The sequence below is a fragment of the Ammospiza nelsoni genome, chromosome 6 (assembly GCF_027579445.1).
Source record: "Ammospiza nelsoni isolate bAmmNel1 chromosome 6, bAmmNel1.pri, whole genome shotgun sequence".
Lineage (NCBI taxonomy): Eukaryota > Metazoa > Chordata > Aves > Passeriformes > Passerellidae > Ammospiza > Ammospiza nelsoni.
Genome location: NC_080638.1, coordinates 55537436 through 55547037, shown reverse-complemented (window position 1 = coordinate 55547037; position 9602 = coordinate 55537436).

Sequence of the window (9602 nt, the reverse complement as noted above, 5' to 3'; positions counted from 1 at the left end):
GAGTGAATTGCAGGCAGGGGGAAAGCAAATAGGTTTAGAGCACAGAGTAACAAATCTTTCCACGAGTTAGTAAAGGATTTGGTTTTAATCAGTAAAAAGTTAGGTATGACTGAAATTATTTGTGTTTTTAGTTAGGGCAACAATTTGGGATTAAAACAAGCACTCTAACAATTTCTTCAACTCTAAATAGAAATTATCTTTGTTAAATTTTTTTGTAGCAGCTGCAGCTGCTGAGACTTTGAGTATTGAGCTGACAGAAAAAGACTTCTGAAGGAAATTTGTTAGGATCAGGCTGTAAACAGAAGCAAGAAGGATAATTTTTTCATTTCTCAAGCAGAGAAACACCGAACTGTGGTTCTCTGGCAGAGTGAATGGAAAGTCGTGGAAATGGAAAGCACATTGGAGTTGTCATTTAAACTTGGCGTTCAGGGGCTGTTTTGGTTTTTTAATATATGCTTAAAACTGACAACATCCCCAGAAAGATCAAAACTAGCATTGTGTTCAGTCCCAGGTGCAGTTCAGCCGCTGGGACTCTGCAAGCCCAGATGTGTTTCACTGAAGCAAAGTCAATGTGACTTAAGTGCTTTGCTGAACTGGAGCCATAACTGGAGCCGAGTCAGAGACCCATCAGCCTCACATCCTGGAGCACTCCCACAGCTCACAGAAACGCCCTTTCCCTGTGTAACACTACCTGTCCTGGCAGAGAGGTGTGTGAGTCCTGCAGGGACCTCAAATAAAGGGGTTCCCAGGGAGGGTCTGTCTCCCCATTTGTGCTGATCATGCACAAAGCTGCTCTTATATAGCTCACATTCTCTTGTTTCTTTGTGATCTTTATACCTTGTGAATAAATTATTTGTTTTATGGAGCTGTAGCATATGGCAGCAAAGAATCACTCTGTTATGAGGAACTCCCAGGTGAAAGAAAGAAAATGAATAACTAATTTCTTCTTGCTGTGAATGTCTGAGTACTCTCTGATATTGGGTCCTAGGTCTCATATGAGTACATTTCAGTCCAAAGACAAAAGTGGAGGAAGAGCTGTCAGACCAGCACAAAATATGAGACAAAGGACTGGTTGAGTGCAATCACCTGAGGGGTCATTTCTATTGTTCTTCCATGCAATAAGGACCAGAATATTTCAATTACAAAAATAGAGATGGAATAAATCACATAAGCAGTTGAGTATCTATCTCCAGATTATTTTATCCTGTTGTCCTACATATTGAAGACACCAACTACAATGTTCACCACCTCTTGTAGACAGTGCTTTGTGAGGTTGTTCTAGTTTTGTTCTCCGTAGAGAGAAAATCAAACTAGGACATGAAGTTTGAAATATCATGCATCTTGAAATCTGCCTTTGATTTGGACTAACTTTTTACTAGGTCAGGACAAAAGGTTTTTGTTTTTACAATATATTCACCAAGGATGCATTCTGTATATAAACCAATCTCACATTTAACCATTAAGTAATGGAACAGATTTCATTAGCTGCACCTCACAAGTGTTTTGGTGTCAGGTTGTTCCTAAGCTGCTGATGCAGGTATTGGGTGGATAATAGTCATAAAAGACAGCAGAAAATGTTCCTGAGGTTATATGACTTGCTGGTTATTTTTTAAAAAGCTATTGATATACATGAGCCCTCAGTATTTATTTAGTGTCAAAAATATGGCACATTTGTACCAAAGTGTTCCCCAACCCTGAACAATAACAATCAAACAGAGAGGCACAGGGGAGTCATTGTATGCTGGAAAATCCAGCTGAAATCTTGTATGAAAAGGCTTGATTTTGGTTTAAACTCCCTACTTGTAAGTCTTGTAGTGCTGCCCCATGAGTGTCATGAAGGACAGATCATGGTGACTGCCTTTATAATGCCAAATGGCTCATAAAGTGCAGACATGTGATGGGAAAAGTTCTGAATGAGGGATTGCTTTCCTCTGGCATTAATACTTTAATACATGGAACATGAGTATGAAAATAGGATCCTGTGTTCAAGAGCTGCTTATTCCCTCACCCTCACCTCTGATGCTTTGCCCAGACACTCAGAGACACAGCAGGAGCTGATGACTCCGGATTTTTGGGCAATTAGGCTGTAAGGGGAAAAAAGCCCAGGATTTCCTTTGTTCAGGGTCCCTCCTCAGAGGCAGCCAGCTCCAACTGTGGTTCCATTGTTGCACCATGGTTAAATTATTTTAAGGATTCAGATATCTGAGGCTGAGACTCACTGGAGCCACCTGCTGCAAAGGGGCTTTGGTCCTATCCCAGGTGTGCTGAGCTGCCTTTCAGACTTTCTAAACCTAACTTCCAGCTGAAGTTTGGTCTGAAACAGAATACAAAACCAGCAGTGTTTGGAGAGAAATTTTTTCTAGAGCTTTGAACAAAATTCATGTTTATACATGGAAGGTTCTTTTTTGTGAAGCTGCTCTTGGTGCTTTGTGATTTAAATTCCCATCCTCCCCAGGGGCTCTTAGCAGGGAAAATTTATTAACTGGCAGAGTGGCAATGGTAGAAGGGTTGTAGCCATAATAGTGCAAGAACATGCTGTTAGCAACCTCTGCTTCAGTCTCTTCAGACATAAAATGGGGCTCACGTGCCTGCAAGAGCATTTGTTGGTTTGTTTGTTTTTCTCCAGCAGGCTAATCCCTGTGCTTACAAGCCCTGCCCTGGCTATTTGACATTCTCACCACAGTGTGCAGAGACAGAAAGTGCTGCCTGCATTCAGTATTAGGCAGACAGATTTAATGGTCTCAAAGGTTGGACCTGTGCTCCTGTGGCCAGCTTCACTGCAGTTTCTGTATTTCAGTGGCTTCCCAGCTCTTTCTGCTCTCTTTCCCTCTGCCTTAGCCACATAAACCTCTGACCCCAGAGATCATAAGCACATTGCAAAGGTCTCCAGTGCTCAGACCCAATTGCTGCTGTCACAAACACTCAGGACAAGCCTCATGTTCTTGCTATTCAATACACAGAACAGAAGAGAATAGCTTCAAAGGATATTTTAGTCAAACCAAAAACTGACAGGTGATTTTTTCTGTAGGCTCAGTGCTATGTATTCCTCTCTAAAAATGAATTTTAAGATCACATTTCTGGTAGTCTGGGTTCAAGAAGGGACAGGAAAAATCCATGGGAACTAAAAAATGTACTGGTTTTTCTGTTATTAGTTCCATCCTCTCTGCCTTGGGGAGGCCCTTGGACACAGACCACTGGAAGAATATTCTGCACTGGCACAAGGTGCTTGTTTTGGTTTTACACAGTTCATTAGGAATCTGCTCACTTTTGGACACTGTATTTATTATACAGGATACAGAGCTGAGATGTCCACAGTGCCTGTTCCCCCACTTCTGTGTAAGGAGGAAAAAGCAACTTGCAACATTAGTAGGGTAGAAGTTTTCCTAGCAGGAGGAAAAAAAGAAAATGGGGAAAGATGAACTGGATTATAGATTTTGTAAAGAGATTGAAACCTGGAAAGGTTTTATCAATGGAATAGAACACAAAGACTTGAGGAAATACTAAAAGAAAAAAAAAGAAAAGAATCAGCAAAAATAGAAAATGTAGGCCTATGAAAGATTGCCATGATCATTCCTAGTGAAACTATTAGAAAAGGGTTTGTGCAGATGCTGAATAATCTCATGCTGGTTGCTCTGAGATATCTGAAGATTGAATTCTGTCAGATCAATATAAGAAATATGCTTTCAATTCAATTCAATGCCAACACTCATTGTAATAGATAGCAAAATGCTGCATCCACATCTAGCCCTGTATTGTCATTTCAGATTTGAGTTCAAGTACCTAAGACATTTTATGATGTCCCACAGGAGAGGGAGACAGCATGCTCTGCAGCAGAGAGTATTTTCTCTCTTACACATAATGCAGCCTACTCCGACCTTTGTTTTTAAAATTACATGCAAATAAAATGCAAAGAAAACAGAAATTTTAAGGCCCTTTTTTCCCTGTCTGACATATTTTCAAAAACCTTGAACTGAACTCCTGTAACCCAGCAATTCCAGAAACAGGCACTGCAAGCCTGGCACAAAGGGACTCCCTGCCTGCCCAGAACATTTGCTCTAACAGGAATGGATGTCTCCTCTCTTCAAATCTGGAATGACAGAAAAACTGTCAAAAGAAAGCAAAGATGAACCAAATTAATTTTATCTCCATTATTTACAAAGTTATTTTCAAGACAAAAAATGAATAGGCTTCATGTGTTGGATGACTTACTGTCACTCTGTGTCAAGTTTAAAAGTCCACATTACATCTGTATCAGGTGCTTTTCTTAACAAAGTTGCCCCATTCTAAAATCTAACTTAATCTTAGCAGCCCACAAACACTGAGAAGCCCTTATAAGACAGGTTCTACTCTGAAAAATAAAAGCAGAATGTCAGCAGATTTTATTATTATAGCTCTAGGGAACTAAATTGGAATTTTTTAAGGTAAAGGCATCAGACCATTAAAGCGTATCTGTTTATGGTTATAGAAAATGGAAGAGAAGATCTTTAGCATATACTGTATTCCTAGTGTCATCAAAATGTTCATTTCAGGTCTGGAAGGTTTATTAAGTTGCCTTTATGAGTTGAGGGTGGAGGAGCAGGTTTCAGACACAAGGTCATTCCAGAAGCCAAGCTGCCACGTAAGGGAATGGATGCCCTCCAAACCCAGTTTTTAACGTGATATTTAACAGCATTTAATGTTTCTCTGGTCACATATCAGTGACTCAGAGAGATGTCTTTTTTCATGGATATAAATTCACACTACTTCCAAATACAGTTAGCACTTTTCAACAAAGCTCTGCCTTATTCAACAGGGAGCTCATTTATCTTCCTATTCAAAAGAAGGGGATCTCACTTTTCTTCTTTTCTTTTCTTTTGTTTCAGCCTTCATATTCTGTATTGGAGACCAGGGAATTATTAGGTCAGGAAATGGAGTCAGAGCTACAGATTAATCAATCATGCCTCGTGTCCTCATATTGCAACACACAGAGTGATGTCACTGGGGATTGATGAATGCCACATCTGCATGTACAACTCACAGGCACTGCTGGGAACTCATTCTGCAGCTATTTTGTGGTTACCTTCAACTCTGATTTATACCATCTCTCTCTGCTTCCTCCTGCAGTCTCCCGTGCTCTGTGAAGCAAAGGAACTTATTCTTGTAACTCCAGTCTCACTAAGAGATTGGAGTTTCAGCTTTCTCTTGCAAACTCCTGTGAAACTGGGTTCAAGAGAAAAAAAAAAAAGTTGACATTTAAGATCTCAATTTTGCCCAAATTCAGCAGTATTTCCTGAGACAATTTTGATTTGACACATTTCTCCTTTGCTCAGGGTACCCAAAAGAGCTTGTCAGGGTCCACATTCCACAGGAGGTGATTAATGCTCTGCTTGCCTTGTCTGGAGAGTGAATGCTTGCTCATCCAACATGGGCAAATCAAGAACAAAGGACCACACGCACGAAACCACCAGACATACTGCTAGACAAGAGTTCACTGCAAAAAAATACCCCATTCAGATGAGGGATGGGAGGAAAAAAGCCAAACGTAAACCAGCCTTCCTAAAATAATATGCAATCTGAAAATTATGTCAAAAATTAAAATCAAATGGAACAGCTTGTGAAAAAAAATACATCTGACTAATAATTGTAATTTTCCTTTAACATGATGAAATTTTCTGTCACTTCAGGTGAGAAAAGATTTCATCATTTGCTGAAAAAATCTTTCATTATTTCATAAAAGTCCTATTCATTTCTGATGATGAGTGCTATAAGTGGTGACCTGAGCACAAAGATGCTGAGAACAGTTAGGCCATGATCCTCTTTTCCCCTTGTCATGCAGACTTCCAGGAGAAAGCTTGGTACCATTGCACTCCAAACAGGAGACCTTCATCTAGCCCCTGAACATGTGCATTAAAATTTTAATTTAATTTTAAAGAAGTAAAATGAAGCCATCTTCACTGCATGGTGGATTTAATTGTGTCCATGTGCTGAGGCTCAGGGTGCAAGTCAGTTCATGTCATTTTGATACCTGGAAGGGCCACAGCATAAAACACTTTCCTTGGCACCACAAGGAAATTAGGCAGGCCCTGAGCTCACAGGAAAATTAATCCAGCAAGCAGCACATTTATTTCATGTATCCAATGGGCTCTCAGGGAAAATGGCAATCAGAAACATGTTCAAAAGTATTAATGAGAAGAGCACCAAATGTCTGAAGGCCAAATATTTACTCCTCAGCAGCATGATGTGTTTTGGAATCCAGAGTAGCTTTGGATACGATGCCCAGCTCTACAGTAAAATTACTAGACATGCTTTGAAGGATGGGGAGAGAGGAATCACCTCAGGGAATTGAGCACTGTGACAGGTCTGTGGTTCAGAGCTTACTGAATTTTACGAGAGACAACTAATTTTAATTACTGCTCTCCCAAACTAATTTCAAACATTTCTCCAAAATACACAGGCTGCTACAGAGGCTCATGTGCATAATGAACATCTGTAGTAAAACTGCTTTATTATGGGTTGTTTGATACTGTTTATTGCATACCCATTGGTTTTTGGAATGGCATTAGTGAGCAGCATTTTGAAGATGGATGCTAAATTTTGCTGTGGCAAATTAGTGTCAACCAAGAACATATTAGCAAATAAAAGAGTGCATCTGCTCCGAACAATGGTTTTTCTTTGCATCATGATGATGATTGAAAGGCTATAATAAAGAAATGATACATGTACTCTATCTCCCAAACTACATTAAAAAGCTGTTGCAGGCAATCAGCAGTGCAGCAGGATAGAGAATTGTGTTGCATGTGGGCAGTGGAGGAGCTGATGCAGCTTGCCTTGGTTCGTAAGGAGAACACCACCCTCAGTACCAAAATGCAGGGCAGAGCGTTTGCTGTCTCCCCTGCCATTAGCCTTTGTTGCAACTTTCTCTCCTCTGTCCTATTTCCTGGATATCTCTTTGTCTGGGTTTGTCTCCCTTCCCTCCCCTCTAGATTAATATCAATTCCAGGCCAGGGCATGGAAACTCCCTCGATGATCATTGCCGTAAAACTTCAAGAAAAGTCTTTCTGAGATATGGAGAGCAACATATGGGGACAGTTTGCTTTATGTCTCATTTTTCATACTAATGTGGTTATTTTATAGGACTGCATCTCATCTCCTGTCTGACTAATGCCTGAGCTCTGTCTCATTTAAATGAGAGGCTCCTCAGGTTCACTAAAGCACAGGAGGTTTGAAACTTTATCATGCAGCCAATGCTGTGGTGAGTATTTGCTTAACATTGCTCAGCAGTGAATAACTCCTCTCTTCAACATCCTGAATTTTGCCCTCTCATAGGCAGTTCAGTCAGAACAGAAGTGCTATGGTATGAACTTGAATTTATTTTTCCTTAGACACAAGGAAATTGTGGTTCAAATCACTCATGTGGTTTAGGTTCCCCTAGAGCAACTCCAATGCGTGATGCTCACAGTCACTTGGCAGACTCCTTGCGGGTGTCAAAAATGTTCTTGGCTCGAACCAAATGTCTGAGCAAGTACATTTCCTTGAGGGCAGTGCTAGACACAGTAAAAATGTCCTCCAGAGCAACTACTTAAGAGAGATAAACTTTTTAAATGGGGGCTTTGGGGCGAAATTTCTGTTTCTAATTACTGGAGCAGAGGGAATCGTGAGGGATGAGGATGGAAAGAGAGGAAACATCCATTAGGAATTTCAAAAACAAAGGGTTCTTTTGTCTTTAGAATTCTCACTTTAAATTACTTTAAATTTTGAAATGCACGTTTATTTTTAGGAAAAAAAGCTTTCAAAAGGGTACGTTAGACGTTCGAGCGAAATATCTTAAAACCATTCATGTGAAATATTTCAGTAATTCACATTTGTATTTGGGGACATGATTTCAGTTTAAGCACATTTGCAAGATTTCAACTTTGTCTTGCCTTGAGTCTGGAAATGTTTGTTGTTGGTTTTGTTTTGTTTTATTGTAGATTTTGTTGGAAGAGGAAGCTGGATTTGTGCCCAAATACATGTCCAAGAAACAGTTCACATTAGAAATATTTTCATGTCCATAGAAAGTGCAGTTCTGTTAGCAAAGCTTGTCCAGGGAATGAATGCTGGAATAAATGCTGGGGGCATTACAACTGTAATTAAAAAAGGTGAAGTTTAGAGAGTCAATGTATTGTGAATCCTCTCCTCTTACAGAGCTTGAAGTAGCACTCCAGGAGCTCACATGTTAAGGGATTAGAGTTTGGAATTTTTATGTCCTGCCTGCCAGCTCTGATGACAAGGATGAAGTCTCAGGGGACAGCTGGTGCCTGGCTGGTTCAGCCAGAGCACTCAGGACCAGGGAAGCTCCTGCCCTGGGCTGTGTCCTAACCCCTCTTAATCACCCCAACAGGACTGGGGAAGCACATTTGAAACCCATATTAAAAAAAATTCTGAAAAAGGCAAAGATCCCATGCAGCCAAATGCAGGAAATGTGTGTCTCACTTTTTGTTAACTTCTGGAGCAGCAGGCATTACATAAAATGTTAAATATTGCCTCATCTTTACAGTGCTGTAAAGGAAGAGTAATCTATTAACCCAAAAAAACCAACTTGGCACCTAAAAGGACCGGGTTATACACCCCAGCTTTACATAGATACTGAATTAATACCTAGGTGTAGACATCCAAATCCTGAAGAAACACTGGATTTCAGTCCCTACCTACTAACTTCATGATAGGCAAGGAGAAGGTCAGCAGGGAAAAATGCATTAACCTGCTGAATTTATCCCATGTGCAAATGTGGTGGAGGTCCTCTGCCCCACATGGAATACACCATGACACTCACTGACACTGATTGCTGTTGCTGACAAAAGTTTGTATGAATTAAAAGCGCATTAAGATAAATTCATCAATGAGGAGATACTGAGCAACGAGATGGCACCACTGATGCGCTGGAAGCTGTGGACTGGATGATTGCATCAGGAACACACCAGTGTACCCCTGTCTCATCCTTACATCTCTAAGCCCCTGATACAGTGCACTGGTTGAAGCAGGGTATAGGAAAAGCTTTGATTTGCTGATGTTCCAGCTTGCCTGCCCTTCTGGGTCTTATCTTTAAATGCCACTTCTTTGAATTTAAAACAGAAAACATCTTTTCTCACAGATTTCAGCTTTCTTGAGCACTGCTGGCTGTGTGTGACAAGGACATCAACTCTTGGACTCAGGAGCATAAGAATTTGGTGTGTGCTGTGATGCAGACTTCACTGTCTGAGCAGAACATGGGTTAGACCATTGAGTTTTACTCTTTCTTTTGAATCTGAATTAGCTCATAAAATCACTTGTTCATGACCTGCTAGTGATTTTAATGACAAAAATCACTGACAATCCTAAATGCCACTAGTCAATGTCTGTTTTACATACTCAGCTGTAAATTGCAATAGGAATAATTCCTTTTTCTCATGCTTCACTTTTCTCATTTTAAAAATGAAAGCTTCTTAGAGTCTTTGTGTTCCTATCTGTGTGAACTTGGAATTATGTACAATACAAGCATGAATAATACAAATTTTATCTACCACATGGAAGCAGACAGTCAGCTGCTGATTTTTGGTGGTGTGCAGAGTAGCACCTGATGTGGGATAAGCTTCTCTCCTATCGAT